At 43.3% G+C, this 19,083-nt stretch overlaps 1 protein-coding gene across 15 annotated transcripts in view; it reads right to left on the reverse strand.

The window, feature by feature from the left end:
- The window catches only part of Pde8b (phosphodiesterase 8B), a 224,974-nt gene that overhangs the window by 97,101 nt on the left and 108,790 nt on the right, over positions 1-19,083 (reverse strand). The window contains exon 1 of one of the 15 annotated variants that reach the window (XM_076927189.1): positions 883-963. The exons of the other annotated variants lie outside the window; for them this stretch is intronic. The gene's annotated coding sequence lies outside the window, so the exon portion shown is untranslated. Of the gene's footprint in view, positions 1-882; positions 964-19,083 lie in introns of those variants that run through there. 15 annotated transcript variants of the gene reach the window in all.

Genomic DNA, 19,083 nt, shown 5'->3' on the forward strand with positions numbered 1-19,083 from the left:
GCCCACGCCACCCACTTGGTTCTAGCTGCATCGGAGAACAAATGCATATTTTACTTTAAATTACTTTACTTGGATTTCCAAAGATGATTTTCTCCAAGTGAATTTGGCCGGAGGTCTTTGCCTCACCTTCATGGATCCAATTTTGTTTTTCTCTAAGTGGAGGTGATAGCTTGCTACCTGGAAGCTTACCCTGCTTGAAACACACCATCTTGGCCCCTTGATCTGAGGGAGCATCAGAATTCATGTGACCAGGGATATGACAATGACCCAGAGCGTGCGCACACACCAAATAAAAATTTAAATATAATAGAAACAGAATATCAAAGAAATAAATTAAAAAGAGCTTGCTTTGGGAGGCAAAGAGACTAATGGGATGTGGCCTGCAGGAAGGACTTGAGGTGCCACCACGAAAAGAAAAATTGCCCCTATTTGATGCATTGTCTCATATTCTTTGGTAAGTTCGATCAAGCACATGATGTGTGGCCCTGCCAGTCTTCCTCAGTGGTGGGAAGCAGCTAGTTTAAAATCCACCAACAGACAATATGATGACTATGAACATACCCTACCTCTCTCCCAGGCATTGTGGTCTTAGCGGGTATGGTCGTAACAGGAGACCAAACAATAGCCATTGGTGGACAGTGCCATTTAAAGGTGACACTCACGCTAGAAGATACGACTTCCTGTTTGAAGACAGGAGAGACCACAGCCTTCTCATTCAGCCACAGAGGTCCCCAGTCACATCTACACTTTGGCCTCTGCCTGAGCCAACTTGGCTGGAAGCCAGACTAAATCTCTGTAAGAGGAATACAGAGCTAGGTCCTGTCCTGGATTTGTAACTGTCCCTTACTTATCTCCTTCCAGTACCTTTTTGTGTGTTCTTACCCAGGTCTGTTACTCTACCTCCAGCTTGGGTGCCTCAGTTTTCCAGTTCCTCTAGCCACGACTCATACTTTACTTCATGTCTCTTGTCCATTTTTTCTTAAACTGTGCTCTGGGTCATCTGACATTGGCCTCAATATCCAAAGGGGTCAGATGTCTCAATAGAACCTGGCACTGGTCTCTGCTGACTCTTTGGAATATCCCAGGCAGTGGATAGTAAAGGACAATTGCGGTGCTTTGCAAGGCTCTGTTTCAGAACTCACTAGTTCATCACACAAGTGCCGATGCCTGTGTGGCCAAGCCAAGACTCAATTTTAAAGAGTGATCTTTGAGCAACTGAAAATGTGCAGGTGTGCAAGCTAGCTCTGCCTACAGGAACTGAGTGAACACATCTGCCAGGGACAGAGAAGCCAAACCAGGTATAGGGCCACAGGTCACACACTCCCATCACTCAGAGAGAGGGAAGGATGGGGCCAGAGGGTGATGAGATACAATTTTAGGACACTTCAACCACACGGCTTCCCTAGTCAACTAATGAGTGCAGTTGTATGCTTAATCACACTGTACAACATTTGCTGCATTAAACATGTGTATGTGTTCACGTATGTGTGAATGAGAATGTACCCACAACTACATGCTTGTCAGTAAGGTCATCAGTTCCCTTTCAGACAAAGCTAGTTCTCTAGGGAAGATAATAAAGGGCCACGCTCAACTTGGCCATAGAACTTGGCTATGCTGACAGAAAGAGAGATCTCTTGATTCTGCACCTAGGAATGCACTGTTCCTCCTATGAGGGTTGATGGATAGTAAGCTCCTTCAGACTTTACTGATCCACAAATATCCATTGCTTGGCTTTATTTGATAGTTTAGCTGCATATAGAATTCTACTTCAGAGCTGTTATCCCTTAGACTTTGCAGTTGAGACAGAAGAGATGATTCTGGTTTTGGGGGAGATTAAATAAGCATTCACGAAGGCAGGGGAGCTCTGACAAATAGGAACATGAGAGAGTAGATTAAGGAGACTCCAGTCACAGAGCAGCCTACGCACAGGCAGGAAGGCAAAGGCACTCCTGGGGAAAGGGACACAGTGTTCAGAGTGGCTGTGTTACAGTGCATGACGGGAAGGCTGGGGACATCCCAGGGTGGAACCCTTCCATTCTGGAAGCAACATCACTGCAGTATGGGTTTCCGAGTCACCATGATCATGTGTGTGACAAGAGAAACCAAACATTTAGTTTGCCCACTTCCTGAACAGACAAGAGCAGAGATTTAACAAAAGTAACACAAACCAAAATATCCCTGAGTGGGAACTTCCACCAGCGTGAAAACCGAGTGGGAAAATCCACCACCAGTGACCGAGATGAAAAATGAAGGGAGGAAAGACACAGTTTGGCTTCCCTCCAACAGGAGCCAACCCCAGCATGTTACCCTAAAGTCCAGTATGGGTGTGCGAGAGAAAGCACTGCCGATTCACCTGTCACGGCGCTACCTGCTCTGGTACTGATTGGTACAACCCTCAAGTTCACCTGTCATGCATGGCACACCCTCAGTGGTTTCCGCTCCTGGAAGCTTGGTGAGCAACTTGGCTTTGACTTTTACAGCATTTGCTCAAATGAGAAGGAAGCTGAGACTCAGAAATGAAAGCTCATCCCACCTCCCAGGCCCTTTCCTTCTGCCCTGCTGTTGGCCCTGCTGTTTAACAGCACTCTCCGGCTTCCAGGCAGACCCCAGCACTGAAGCGTGTGGGACACCATGATGAGTCTGGGAAGACGTATTTCAGCTTGGAAACTCTACTTCATCTTGAATACCTCTTTTTGATAACTATGTTCATTACCTCCAGATACCCTCTGCTCCCTTTTGTCCCCTCAAACACGGCCTACCCACTGGCTGGCTCTACCATCCACTAGCGTCTAGAACTTTGCTGGCTTTGATATGGCTGTTTGAGCTCCAGCACTTCTTGGCACCTCTGAGGTTGAGAGGTCAATAGGAGGCCCATGGTTCTATTTTCTTCTCACTACTATCTCTGGCCTAGATGCTTTGCATCTGCTTTTTTATATAAGAAGCCTCCAGGCAGATGGTTTACATGAATCAATTCCTGGTTACAACTCTACAGGAAGAGAATCCAAGGACAGGGCCCTAACAACAGTACATTTTGTCTCTGGGTTGAGAGGCTAGAGTATACTTTGCTGAGCAGACATGCCTGTCACAGAGGTTCTGCCTCTCCCACAAACTTTATTACACGTACACAACCCAACAATTACAATAGGTATGACGTAGAAGCACTAAAACCCACCCAGCACTCAGCTGTTGGATCTGTACATGGCAGTCTTCCAAAGCACAGGTTGCTTATTTCTCAGGCAAGAGGAAGATCCTTGAAAAGTTATCCATGCAAGACAATATTCCTAAATTATAACGAAGATCAACACAAGTTCTTTATGGTCCAGTATTTCTTATACATATATAGGAGGAAGGTGAGTCAGAGCCAAAGACGACAGGCCAACATTCTTGCTTTAGGCCCTGATGCTTCACATGTTAATTTTCATAATTAATTTCATAGCATATTTTACAGCATGAACATAAATACCGAAATATCTTCTCATCAAAAGATATAATCATTAAAAAGAAGATTAATCAATTTGACTCTAAAATTATAACTTCTATTCACCGAAAACTATAACAAAGACAAAAGAAGGTAGGCCCCCAGAGAGATAAAAACATAATATATAGAAAACCAACAAATATTAGTAACTACAATATATAATTAAAAGTTTTAAAGACATAATAAATAAAAAGGCAACCAAGAAGGATATCAGACAAAAAAATTTGGAAACAAAAATTCCCCAAGAAAGGAAACTCAAGCACAACAAGGTACCTCGACAGTAACTAGGCAAAGCAAAGGTTTCAAACTATTATGGGATACAATTTTACACCCAAACATTTCAATACACAGACTAGTTAAGACAGCAGACAACTACCTCATCGGCAGACGGCAGATGCAACAGCCAAGCCTGCTCATTGTTGGCAGTTGTGTAAACTGTTTCAGACACTTTGATAAAGCAGTTTGGGGATTTCTAGTGAAGATTAAGATGGGCTCTTTCGACAGCTCAGCCTCCTAAGTCAGTCTTCTAGGGGACACCAAGACCCTTACAAGATCCTTAGAATGGGCATTAGCTATAAACACACTTACAAACAGCCTGATCCACAATCCATTAACATCTATCCGTAGGCAAACAGGATACTGCACAGCTATCAGACTAAACTGACCTTGACCACCAAGTCAAAATGAACAAAGCACACAAGTAAACACATCCTCAAAGGAGGAAAACATGGGGGCGGTTTTAAAAGAGTAAATATTTTAAAATACCATTCAGATAAAATGTCTATGCATTTAAAACAAAGCATAAATAAAAATGTAGCACAAGACTATATTGTGATGAGCTGAATACCAACATGTTCTCAGTGAAAGTGGGTGGTTCTACAAAAAGACCAGGTGGGGGTGGGGGTGGGGGGAATGCAATTCTTCACTTGGGGCCATTTCAAATATATACATCTGAAGATCTACTTTCAAAGCAGTGAGCAGTAAATTCTCAGTTGATAAATTACATACTTTCTGATTATATAGCTTAAATATTGCAAAATAGAACATGCTACATTTTGTTAGATGAGTCTTTGATTTGAGGGTTAACATGAACGAACTATTCAATACTACATAAATATTCTACATAATATTTTGTTTCCCAGTCAAGTCTCTTTTTTGATAAAATAAGATACTATTTTAAGGATACAGATAGTATTTCTCTGAAATTTAGTAAAATAAAATAATAGAAACTTGGCTGAGATTCCTTGCTAGAGATAGGTGACTCCTCCTTGCCTCCATAAGACAGGTGTGGCTGACGATTCTCCATGTGCATCATCTCATGAGATGATTACAATAATCTCACAACCCTATCGCAGGCCCCTTTTCATAGCTAAAGAAATCCAAGCTGTAGAAAAGGGTGTCAGCCGAAGGGGGTGTGGCTAAGACTGAAATCCAATCTTGTCTCAGTGGGAATGCTGTGCTCGTCACTGTGGATTTACTTATTCTTCAGTTTGTTCCAGAATGATCTCTAGATGGTCTACATGTATTCTTAAGAAATTGCAAAGTGGCTCATAGACAGTGAGATGCAAAAGACTGGCTGAGATATACCGAGTTTTGAAAACATCGCTTGCTCCTTTCACTATGGACATTTACCACCAAGAGCACACCTAGGAGATCGAGCTGCCAGGGCCAAGGAGGAAGTGGTGCACCAACCACACCATGTCACCTCTCTACTCTCCACTGAGGCTCTTGCTGCTGGTCAGTATTGGCAAATGACGGAAGAAGAAGCTGTTACATCCCACGAGCCTAGACAATCCCCTCAATCCTGGAGCAGTAAAAAGATACACACTGACATCACCCAGATGCCACCTTGGCCAAACATCAGAAACTTGTCCAGCATGGTCTGATGGAGGAGCCATTTCCCATATGAATATCCAATGAAAATGAAATCATACAGTACAGCCATGCTATTTACTGCATGTGGAAAGAAGCGAGCTTGATATTGGTAATACATTAGAATGGAAACCAAAAGTCTAAATGAAAGCCCACAAAATGACAAGTGCCTAAGGAAGGCCAGCACCAGAGTTAACTTTCGAGGAGGAAAGGTAGATCCAACTGCACTGTGGTGTGTCAGAGAGCTGTCCGTCACACACACCAGTACGGAGACACAAAGCTCCCACTGATGCACCAGTTCTCTCACAGACTCCCTAGGCTGAGTGTGAAGACACTCATCCCATGATTCCAAAGAGCAAACTCAGAGTCTGACCTGGACAGAGCAGGAAGTCCAAGGCAATGACTGAAACGTGACATCTCTCAACCAACTTCCTTCCTTTTATTAGAGACACGGCTGCTAACAGACATGGCTCGGTGACTTCAAGCTTGTGACCTTACACTGTATATCAGAGAACAAGCAAAGAATAGTCCACTTCTGATTACTTGAGAGCCAATTACTCAGACTGTGGAAAACCCTGAACATTAGTTTCTGGTCTTACTCTGTCCTGCCAACCACCCCTGATGCTTTCCTTTCTCCTGAATACTAACTGCAGTGGAGAGAGGCTGGGGGGATAAAATGCAAACCAGTCCATCTTGCTCCATGGTCAGCAGCTCTGGTAAACAAAGTTGATGGGCAAGGAAAGAAGCCATCTGCTAAAAATGAGCTTGGAGATTTCCTGTGGATTTCAATTACCCATGCTGCCTCTGTCCTCATTGTTACCATTGATAAGTTAGGGCTGCCTTGGAGAACCAAGAGTGAAACGCCTTCCATGATTGGCTGCAGGATAAGCTCACAGGAAGGGCTCAGTGACCTTGAAACAGCACTGGACTTTAGGTCACATCTGGTTCCGCACTAAGCATCTAGCCATGCATGCTTCCTTTCTGCACACATGCGGAATGAGCCACAGCCTGTAGCCAGTCCATGTGGGCATCAGGGGTGATGAATGTATGTGGAGTGCTGGCTCCAATTTAATTAATTTATTAAAATGAATCCTATTTTAAAACAACCCTTGTGAAATCATATGCAAAATGCAAATGTCCACTTTTGAAATTTTTCTTGCTTAGCCAAAATAACCACATTTCTACACATGTACAGACATATCCTAAAGACACAAAACCTAAGTGAACAGCTGAATCCTCAATAATTGTGGAAAGTTAGCAAAAATGACAGATCCTCCCCCACCCCTAGTTCTGCAGGAATTCTCCTGGGAAAGACCCCAGGGATGAAAACCAAGTACACAGCCTCTCTTTCAGCTAGCACAGATGGAAGACAACTTCCCATCATGCCTTAATCACATGAAACCAGGAGACAACTCCCATTATCCCACTGCTTCCTTAGAGTGTTTTAAAGATGTAGGGAGGAGGACGAGGGAATGCCATCAACGGAGCCGACTATTCACAGACAGTGCTGGTGCTGAGGAGAGGCTTTGATGACAGCACCAACCCCATCGTCCAGAATCCTGGGGAGCTGGAAGCGGGGTGTAGATGAATGCACACGCATTGATGGAGAACAAACAAACTCAGAAAGCCCCCAAAGTACAGCAGAGGGGTGAGTGAGTCCCAAAAGACCACTTTATGTCTGACCAAAGTACATTACTCTTTTAAACTGGTTCCAGTTTGCAGCCAGTTGTGCTTGGATCCATTGAGATCTCTTGGCAGGAAAACAGGCTGGCTATGTGCCTTTGTCTGGGCCAGTGGGGAGGGCCTGGCTCTCTTTTGTTTCTGCTCTGAGGTCTGCCTACCTACTTATTCCCATGTGCCTACTTATTCCCATGTACCTGTCTGTACACACAGCATTAAAATGTCTCCTTCAGAGGGGGTTGGGGTGGGGGCAATGCCAGACTCTGATCATATTCCAGCATCTAGGAACTTGGCCTCACATTTCTTGGATTTAGCACTGATAACCTAACTAGACTGTCTCACAAGCTACTTGCTCACAATTGTTAAGACTTAATCTCCTATAATACCACAGGCAGGTTGCAGGTAGCCACTGGGGTGAGAAACTTGGCCTTTGCTAGGCAAACAGAGGTGCAACACTGTTGGGTTGGCAGTTAGTTGATTGTTGTGGTGGGGATGTGGACAGACCACTAAAGCAGGACAGAAAGACAGAGATCAGAGAGGAGCTGCTGCTGGTTTCCGTTGCTTCTCAAAGGGCACCCTCTGAACCCACAGCACAGGCATTATGAATCGTAGGAATGTTATTTACTTCACAAACAATCATGTCTTCACCAGGGTTAGGGGGTTGAGGAGAGGCAGGGCAATAGTACATATACGAACGGGAAGAAAATGAAAACAGGCTCACTTCGCACACAGCAAAGATAATGGAATCCTGCCCCCAGGAATATCTACCTACACAATTCTCCTCAAGCAGTGAATCAATAATGGCCACCTCCAGAAATGGTCAAGATGTCATTTTCATAAAACTCAACTGAAATATTCCTTTTCTTTTTTTTTTTTTTTAGAATTTATTTATTTATTTTGTGTAAGTACACTGTAGCTGTCTTCAGACACCCATATGAGGGCATCAGATCTCATTACAGATGGTTGTGAGCCACCATGTGGTTGCTGGGATTTGAACTCATGACCTCTGGAAGAGCAGTCAGTGCTCTTTAACCACTGAGCCATCTCACCAGCCCGAAATATTCCTTTATCACTATCCATTCCCCGCTCTGTCTTCTCAAGGGACACTGGTTTCTGCTGGGAATCTTTGTGCTTCTAATGAAGACATGTGGATACTGGTAAGCAGAGTTAAGCATTTCACTCTCCTGGGTATGGGGATCAGTCAGCACTAGTCAGCTGACTTAGGAATATACACTCACCACTTCCCAAAGAAGTCATGTTGCTTATAACTTGACACCATGTGAGGATGGAAAGCAAGTGGAGAGAGGAAAAGACCTCCACACCCTTTACAACTCCCATCAAGTCACCAGATCAAAGTCTCGCTAGATATTTCGACTCAGTGAGCCAATATTTACCCATTTCTTTTATTTTCTCCTCCTTCACTTAAAACAGAATCCCAATGAAATAAGTCAATTCTCTTGCTGGTTTAATACGAAGAGCTCTGGTGGTGTAGATCTCCCAAGAGATATACAGACCACACATCCCCTGAGTGGAGAACAGACCATACAAACTCTTGTTGGGTTGGAACATGGCTGCCTTAACACAGGAATATAAACAACCTCAAGTCACGTGACAGGAGTCTGGGTAACATCTGAGCAGTGAGCTTGTGTGCACCTGACTCCAAGAGAGCTGGGAGTCTGAATGGAGGCAGCAACATATCACATTTCAGCCAGCATCCCTGGCCAGAGCTCCAGTCAGGTGGCTATGGAATGACACACTAAGAAGGAGCCAGAGGAAGCTCATCCAAATAGCTTGTCTGCAGTTTTATACTTGATTTTCAGTTTAGCTAGAGACTAAATAACTGCCTCACTCTTCTATAACATCATGAACATGAACGCGTTTCTCTACTATCTGAGACTTAAAACATTACTATCATGGTCTGATGTCAGTCTAGTTTTCTTTCGCTTATAAATTACTTGGTTTTTCTTTTCTGGATCCCCAAATGATTTGTTTACGCTACAGCTGTTTTACTTGAATATACATTTGCTGGGAAATGGTTCTAATGCTTTGTCTTAACTCAACTCCCAAAAGCCAGACTTTCAGATGCTGAGGGCCCCTGACCCCAGCTGGATTTGGTTGATAATAAAGAATTGCTGTACCACCAATGGCTGGGCAGGGAAATGGAGGCAGAACTTTAAAATTATACAGGCAAGGAACTAAGGGAGGAGAAAAGCAGGGGAATCACCATTATTCAGAGACAGAGGGGTCAGATTTAAGAGCTGCAGGACGGAAATCAGCAATGTAGGTGGAAAGGGGAAGTGGCCCCGTGGGGGAGTGGAGGAGGTGCTGACCAGAAGGTAACAGGGCAGCAAAAATAAAATATAAATTTAGAAGACGAAAGCCAGGAATACTAGAGGGGAGTATGTGCTAGCCATGGGGAGGTTTAGAAGTGCCCAACCATTGAGCTAGTCAAGGCATACCAAGATAAGCTGGCATGTGTGTGTCTGTCATTCATGAATCCAGAGCTCTGGCGGATGGCTAGAAGCTCGATCACCCACTGGATTAAGTGTTCACCACTACACATGTTAATACTGCTCACTCTAAGTTTTGCAAATAAACAATGCGATCTCATTGTTTTCAGAAACCTCACTTTTAATCCATGCGTGTGTGCTGTCTACATGGGACGCACATGATAGACAGGTAGCTACTCTATGAATATGGATATATTATACAGTGGATTGTTATGAATCTCCCTTGCCTACATTCCTCATCTATCCTCTCAAACCCTTTTCCAAACCATTCTCTTCTTTTCTCACTCTACTTACCATGCAATGTTTTCCTTTTAAAAACATAATACTTTTAACCTATCCTGTGAAAATTTCATATATGTAAACCATGTATCCTGGTCATATTAGCCTTCATTTACCCTCTCCTTCTCCTCCTTATCCCGACACACCTTTCCTCCCTTCATGGCCTCTTCTTCTGTTATTTTTTTCCAACACCCATTGATTGCAATTAGTGCTGCTTATTGGGATCAGACCGACTGATCTTGTTGGTTTGATCTTGTTTCCGTCACCAGAGCTGCAGTGAGTTCATGACCACACAGTGTGACCACACAGTGTTTTCCATGGGGAAACACTCATCCTCATATTTCTTCTAGTTAGACCTTCATTTCTTAAATAAATTTTAAGTTTCCACCTCTTCTAGTCACTCCCATCTGTTATCTAACCTCTGTCTTTCTCATTTGGATTCGTGTTTTTATCTATTACTTTTAATCATTTTCCTAATTCCTTCTATATAATTTTGGAATGCTAGACTGTAGTTTCTTGTTAACTTTCTTACGTCTTCACTGTCTACCCCTTCACTGTAACACCCAGGGTTCTTAAATCAGCAGTACACATTCCTGGGGTGAGCAGTTGTTGCTATGTTTGGTGAGGGCTGAAGACAGTGATTGGTGTCCTCGGCTCTCAGGGCCATGTGACGTCATCTGTCTGCACCCACTTTCCCCAGCCAAGCCCTTGCTTCTACTGGGAATTCAGCCCCAATGGTTCATCTTTATGAGTTAGTAGAGATATTTTGATACTTAGTTTTATAAAATATGTTGCTTATAAATTGTGTGCTTCATTTACATTTTTGTTCTATTTCTATGAAGATATATATATATTAATTATAAAAGTATGACCCATAAAATAAATTGTTGGGTTTTATTAAAATTGTAACTTTCTAATTTCAAGAGGCACTGTGAAAAGAATGAAATGGAATGATGTTTTCAATAATAACACAGGCATAATTGATAAAATATGTAAAGAAAAATTATGTCAGTTCCATATGTATACATTAATTAGTTCTAGATAGATTAAGTACCCTTCTGACCATCTCTTGGTGCCCCTCCTTCAAGAATTCAGCCCTCTCTGGCTCCTTCCCTCTGTGCTGGAAAATACAATGATATGTTGAAAAACAATATAAACAAATGCATCATTTAAGGACCCAGGTTTTTTGCTAAAAATAATTTTAAAAATTAGAGATGGCTCAGTAAGGAGGACCTGAGTTCAAATCCCAGTGCCCTTACAGGGCTGGAGAGATGCCTCTTTGGTTAAGAGCACTTCTTGCTCTTGCAAAGACTCAGGGTTGGTCCCAGCACCTATGCTGTGGTTCACAACTACCTGGTGACTCCAGTTCCAGGGGAATCTGATGCTCTCTCTTGGCCTTCAGAGGCTCCTACACACATAATGCAAATACACTCATGCAGGTGCACATATACACACATAACTAACTAGATAGATAGTTAGTTAGATAGATAGATAGATAGATAGATAGATAGATAGATAATAAACCTTTAAAAAATATCTAGAAATGGTATCTCACACTTGTAATCTTAAAACCCTTGGGAGATAGATAGGGAAGATTGTGAGTTTCAGGTCAGTTTGAGACCCTAAGTTTAAAACCAAATCAAATAAGAACAAAGCAGAAAAATTACAAATGGAAGCCCAGAAAGAAAACACTATTAAAAATTTAAGAGTAAAAATCTATTTAAAAAGGGCATGAGCATGGGAGAGCTGCACCGCCCCCACTTGTCTGCCAAGCTGTGGCATGGGAAAGGGAGAGGTGTCCTCCCCCACTCATTCCTTGCCATCTGGCTGCAATACTCAGGAGAGTGAGCCCTGCATCATACTTGGGCAGGACAGTAGAGCTGGCCCTGATGGCGTGGAGTTGGGTCACCTGGCCCTGAGAGCATGAGGGGAGTGGAGAGCTGGCCCTACCCCTTGCCAGCTACAGCACTGGGTGAGCTAGCTGGGGCAGTGTTAGAGAGCTAACTCTGGTGGTGTGGGTATGGGAGAGTTGGCAGGATGACCCACTCATCTACCACCCAGGCCCAGATCCAGGGTTCTGAGTTGGCCCACACCAACATCTACCCCATCTGTGAACTGCTGGAGTGGGTGAAAGGGCAGGTCCTACGGAACCAAAGCTGCAGGACTTCCATGACACAGGGCAACAGCAGGACATCTGAGAGGAGTCCCTGTGAGGATCCAGGATCGACAGAGTAGCAGAAGCCAGAGGCCTCACAACAGACAAATGACTCATTGCAACGAACAGTTGCAAGTCAAGAAGTGTGAACAAAAGGATGTTCTGTGTGACACACTGTGACACACTGCAGCTTCCATGATGAGAGTTTTTTTTTTTTTCTTTTGGGAGGGAAGTTTCAAGGGTGAAGGGCAGATATGAAGGGATGAGATTAGTGAGGTTGGGGTGCACGATAGGAAATTTACAAAGAATCAATAAAAAGTTAGAATATATGTTAAAAGCATAATAAATACAGAATAGAAAATAAACTGAGAACAAAACACAAGGAATCCATGATATAAAAAGAATGTGTGCTATTATTCAAATTTTAAAATTTCTAATAAGACAAAAATGAAAAAGGCAAGCATCCTAATTAAGGATAGGTCAGGAAAGGGACAACTGACTCACAAAAGTAGCAACAAACAGGCGGTGGCAATTATGTAACAGCGCTCAGCCTCTCTGGCAATCCAAAAATGCAAATCAAAACAACTAGATTGTACTTTCTGCTCAGCAAATTCTAAAAATCCTGACAAGGGTCTGAAACCATCAGCCTTTCAATCTCTGCTGGAGGGGAAAAAAAAAAAAAAAAAAACTCTTCTGTGAACTCTAGATACACTCTACATAACTTCTGGGCCTTCAGAACCCAGACGACAGAAGAGCCTAAAATGTATGTGATAGCCTTTCAGCTGGGGTCTCTCCCCCAACTCTTCTTCCCATCCATCTGCCATGATACTTATCAAAGCATGATTTGGTCACTATAACCACACATTGTTGAGGGCAGGAGGCCCCTAAAAGACAGATGCTGTGTCCTCCCAGCCCCACAGAGAACCAATACAGTGACCAGCAGTGACAGGGTGTTTTCCAGCACCTGTTGCCAGGGTCCATCTGCTGCAATCAACACTCATGGATATTTGGTAAGTGGGTGTTTAATTTAATACATCAGTAAAGCACACAAGAGGTCCCTTGGTAAGTGAATGACTGTTCCGTTCCTTCTCTGAAGTGCAAGTTGCTGGAGACCCAAGGCTACCATGTTGCTAGTACCTGGGCAGTCTTTCTCCCATCATAGCTGCCGGATGTTGAATCTGTGTAAGTCACACGAGTCTCAGCACAGTAGGTAGGCAGTTGATAAGCTATAGGTATCACCATGATGAACTCTCATCCTCCTGAAAAACCCTTACTGAGCCCCACAGTGAGCCAGGAATAAAACGGGTGCCTGACATCTGTTATCTCACTTAACAGGCTGGGCCACCACAGCAGACACTCTCTAATCCACAACCCTAGCACAGTTGAATCACGAACTAAGGCCAAAATGTCAGTTTCTAAATTACCTAACTTCATCTCACCCCAATACCACAGAAAATAGGAATAGCTCTAGCCTGCCCCCCTCACCATTGCAAAAATGCTTTTCCAGACCTGACCTTATGATGAAGAATGGCTTCCAAGAATCTGAGAATTAAAATGTTCCTGTGGGGTCATCTCATCTAAGTCGGTTACAGATTGTTGAATAAGACCTAAGTAGGTATGGGTCATGTGTAAGGTCACACACTAGTGGGGTACAATTGAAGTCTCTGGGCAGATAGAGCAACAGATCTTCTATCTGTCCCTACATTCTATGACTGGTAGGCACCACAATGCATTCCCTCTGAACGCAGGAGCAAGGACTAGCATGTTCTCTGGCTTTGCAAGGAATACAGCCTTTGGTGCCCATGTCCTCTGCCAGGATGCTGACAATTCTGAATGCCACAGCTGAGAAGCTGAATAGAGCTTCCACCTACCTCCAGGTGAAGTCTGTGGCTCCTCAGGCAAGAGGCACACGGGGAACATGTGAGGTGTTCAGTTGTGACCCCAATGGAGGGCAACATGAAAGCAGCATTGATTATAAGACAGAGCAGCCTTCACACAGGACAAGCTCATCTCCGGTTCAAACTCACCAACTGAATTATCATTCCCATCCTTCCCCCAGCTGCCAGAGAGAAGCAAAAGTGACATCTGTCTGAAAAACCATGTCTTCATCTTGTTTATCATTTTATAAAAGTGTTCAAACTGTTGCTGAGAGTGTGTTATCTGGCCTTCACCACCCCCTGTTACTGTTGGAAAGGGCTTGACCGAAAGACAAGGGTTGATAAAACTAAACAGACCCACGGTGGATTTTCATTCTGAGATTATTGTGTAAAATGTTTGAAGAAATTATTGTTACTATGTTCACAAAAATTTTTTAAAGATATAAAATGTTTGCTAAAGTCTGGAAACTTAAAAAATAAGGCAGAAATGTTCTCACTAAGGCATACAGTACCTGCTAGCAAGAACACAGAACCAGGAGGGAAGAATTAGAACCTGAGTGTTCTATCCTCCCATGGCTGAAAGAGCAGTGGAGGTATATACATTGGGTGGTTTTGTCACTTCTATTACTTACAACAAGAATATACTGAGACTATAACTAATACGCTATTGGAGTGGGAGAGTAAAACACTTGAAAGAAAGTAGAACAATAGAAAAATACTGAGTCCAGAGAGATGGCCGAGTGGTTAAGAAAATTAACTGCTCTTGCAAAGAACAAGAGTGTGATTCTCGGGGCCCACATCAGGTTCACAGACACCCACAACTTCAGCTCCAGGGGATCTGACACACTCTTCTGGATGCTATGGGCACTATACTCTCATGCACATGACATACACACACACACACACACACACACACACACACACAAGCACACTCACACACATTGAGAAAAAAAAAAAAAAAAACAACTCTTTTTGAAATACAGTAGTTAAAATTGGGCAGGAAATGAATGAGGCCAGTAAGCAAATTAGGGTCAGTGAGTGGAGAACTGGGAACTGGAAAACATCAGAAAAAAAGAGCCAGAGAGGCAAACTTGTGGAAAATAGGTGAGTGAGTGCAGCCAGGAACATCTGGGGGACTGTGTTGGTTGGTTTTATGTCAACTTGACGCTAGCTGGAGAGAGTCCTTTGGGAAGGGGACTCTTAACTGAAAAATACCAAATCAATCAATCAATCAATAAATAAATAAATAAAAGAAAAAAATACCTCCATAGCCTGTGGGCAAGTCTTTATTGCACTGTCTTAATTAGTGACACGTGAGGTTCATCGTGGGTAGTGTGGCCCCTGGCCTGGTGGTTCTGAGTTCTGTAAGCAGTAAGCAGTGTTCTTTCGTGGCCTCTGCCTCAAGTTCTATCTCCAGATTCCTTCCTTGAGATCCTGTCCTGACCTCCCTCAACAATGGGCTCTATTCTGTGAAGTAAAATTAATCCCTTTCTGCCCCCTGTTGCTTTGGGGCCTAGTGTTTTCTCCCAGCAATAGAAACTTGTCTCCCGGAGGGATTTGAATAGGACAATAAAACACATATAACACTTAGTAAAAATGGCCAATAATGTTTCAATATTGAAGAAATAAATCAAGGCACAAAGTCAGGAATACTTTGACCCCTAAGAAGAATGAACCAATCAAACAAAGAAACAAACAAACAAACAAACTCTCCCTAACTTCATCATAAGAGATGTCTTGAAATCAAAGTACAAGTAAAAAATTGTCCTGTAAATTTTAAAAGAAGACAGGTATGGTGGCACACGCTATAATCCCAGGACCTCAGAGCTAAGGCAGGAGGATCACGTGTGCAAGGCCAGTGTGAGCTACATAGCAAGAGCCTCTCTCAAAATGATGATGATGGTGATGGTGATGATGATGATGATAAAGTCAAGGGTAGAAGCAATAAGCTAGGATGTACAGCTAACTTCTTAGCAGAGACCATGGGAGGCAGAGCGCAATGCAATGACATTTTCAGCATGCTAAATAAAAATGCCTGCCAACCCAGAACTCTATACTTTAAAAATGCATAGTTCCAAAGTGACAACACAATTAAAACTTCATACAAACAAAACTGAAACTGGAGAGAAGTTCTCAATCCTGCCTGACACTTCAGGCAGAAGACGTTGTCTCTAGGTGTAGCTTCATGGGTGGAAAAAAAACCTCTAACTGTCCCGAGAACAGGTAAATATGTATGATACCAGGTAAATGCATGAGTAAATACTGAGCACTGGGTAGGAAACAATGTTAATAATGCCTGGAATTATTACAAGCATAGAATTAAGATGCCTGCCAGCAAGAGCACAAAACCAGGAGGGAAATAATTGAAATTTAAATGTTGTATATTCCCAGTCTGAAAGATGAGTGGAGGTGCTTACGTTGGGTTAGTAAGTTATGGTTGAGTTTGTCATGTCTATTACTTACAACAAGAATATACAGAATAGCCGGGCGGTGGTGGCGCACGCCTTTAATCCCAGCACTTGGGAGGCAGAGGCAGGCGGATTTCTGAGTTCGAGGCCAGCCTGGTCTACAGAGTGAGTTCCAGGACAGCCAGGGCTACACAGAGAAACCCTGTCTCGAAAAACCAAAAAAAAAAAAGAAAAGAAAAGAAAAAGAATATACAGAATATAACTATTTTGGAGTGGGAGAACGAAACCCTTAAACAGATAGAGACCAGAACAATAGAAAAAGACCAAGCCCAGAACAAGTGGGGAAATAGAAAGTAAATAGTAAGAAAACAACATCGAATGCAAATGTATTCCTGATCTATTTGATGTAAACGGACTGCATCCGTCTTCAAGCGAGGCACAGAAACTTCTTAAATGCCTGTTCATTTACCAACAACACTCCTGTTGGCGAGACTCCAGAGACTGTCCCAAACTGACAAGGCCGAGACTATGGAGAGTGAATGAACACATACACATCTGGGAGTGGAATGTCTGTTGACTCCTCAGGTTTGGTTTTGTTCAGGTGTTTGTCTTCATCTGAGGTGCTGGGGAGTCTGAAAGCCCTGCTTGTTGGCTTCCATGCAATTCCACGAAGCTCCTATCAAGAACCTAGTAACAGCTTAAGCTTACACCATCATCTCCGTCCATTAGGAGCCACCAGGTGCAGGAGGTGTGTACGAGGACTGCCCAGCCACCCCAGTTCTCTCTCTGTTCCCACGTGTTCCCAGCCAGTCTCTTTTTCTCCACCCCTTTCAGTCTTTCTCTGCACCCCGCCCCCCGCCCGCTCATATGGCTCTGGTCCTGTCTGTCTGTCTCTACCACTTCCTGCCTGACTCCCCCTTTCCTACCCCCAATAAACCCCTTTTATACCAGGTCTGTTGCACGCATGATTTCTCTCAGGTTGTGTGGGCCTGCCAGGCACCCACCCACCTACTACCATATTATACTTCCTAACACTGCCCATGGTAGGTAAGCTCTCTACGGCTGAACTTCTTGCAGGCCCGCTTAAAGTTCCATGAAAACTTTTCAAGACTGCCATGAGAACTCAGTCCCAGTGTGGCGTGGGACGATCTGACTCTGACACTGACCTCACATCCATCTTGCTAAGGAGCCAGAGATAGAACTCGGAACACTCAGAGTTGTGAGAGAGTGTAGGAAAGAATCTGAGCAAAGGGGAAGAGAAAGCTAAATCATGTGCAGAAACATGGTCTCCAAAGCCTTGTAGGTCCTGGCATCACAAATGCACAAGGCAGACTCCTAGGAGTCCTGATTTTAATGGTGATCTGAGCTATCCCATCAGGTGACATAATGCTCAAAGAAAGAGTCTAATCCAGTTAATCGACTCCTTAAGTAAAACAAACAAAAGCAAATCTACACGGCATATCATCTACAAAATCCAATACAATTCTGATCATTGCCTAAGGAAAAGGAATGGAAGCCAACAAGCAGGGCTTTCAGACTCCCCAGCACCTCAGATGAAGACAAACACCTGAACAAAACCAAACCTGAAGATTCAACAGACATTCCACTCCCAGATGTGTATGTGTTCATTCACTCTCCATAGTCTCAGCCTTGTCAGTTTGGGACAGTCTCTGGAGTCTCGCCAACAGGAGTGTTGTTGGTAAATGAACAGGCATTTAAGAAGTTTCTGTGCCTCGCTTGAAGACGGATGCAGTCCATTTACATCAACAAGCTAGCATTACTAGCCAAGACCTTCACGCACCTATTACCATTGTGCTCAATGAAATAAAGAAAAGTACGCACATAATGAATGAAAAAGAAATCGCAACTCCAAATAGCAAATCTAAAAATAAATGAGTGGAAATCCTCAAGCCAAAACCACAGTGTCGGAAATATTCCCTGGATGGTTTACTAACAACATAGTGATACAGAGATAGCAAGACAAAAAAATAAATAAATAAAAGATTATAAACATGAAGTACATAAACAGAACTATTCGATCCAGACTAAATACAAAGGACAAAAGGAGGAGTCAGAATAGCTTTGGTACCTACTTATCTCTGCCTCCTGTGACTGTCAGCACACTGTGAACATCACCTCCTCCTGCTCCTATGGCCCTGCCTGCCCTGCCATTATTGACTGTGTCCACTCAAAGCATGAACTCTATCTCCTTTAAATTGTTTGTTTTCAGGTATTTGGTAACAATGTATCAACCAAACTCCTCGTGGTTACAACAAATACCTAAGAAGCAAAAATGTTTAAAGGAGTGTTTGCTTGGACACATGGTTTCAGAGCGTGATCAGATCCATTGCTGTGGCGAATGTAGAGTATTCGCCACAGGGTGAGGTAGAATACTGTGGCCAGAGGAGCATGTGGCAGAGACCCCTCAGCTGGTGACAGCCAAGAAGCAGAGAGGAAGAAGGCAAAGGAGAGAAATACATCTTTTCAGGGCCTACCCCTATGACCTACTTCCTTCAACTAGACTCCGCCCCCCTGCTTTTCACCACCACACCTTAAATTCACCATGGGATTGACCCAATGACTAAGTCAGAACCTTCAGGAGCCAGGTACTTTTCAAATAAGCCCCTCCCTCCCACACACCAAAACAAAAGCCTTTGTGTGACATTTCATGTTCAAATCATAACAGAGAGCAAATAAGGTAATGAGAATATGCTCAAAACCATGACATCAGAAGAATACAAATTAAAAACAAGAATGAGCTGCCAGCACATGTCTACCGTGACCAAAGTTCAAATGCTAACCGCATTGCACACTGGGAAGGCTA

This window comes from Arvicanthis niloticus, chromosome 29 (genome assembly GCF_011762505.2).
Source record: "Arvicanthis niloticus isolate mArvNil1 chromosome 29, mArvNil1.pat.X, whole genome shotgun sequence".
NCBI classification, from domain to species: Eukaryota; Metazoa; Chordata; class Mammalia; order Rodentia; family Muridae; genus Arvicanthis; species Arvicanthis niloticus.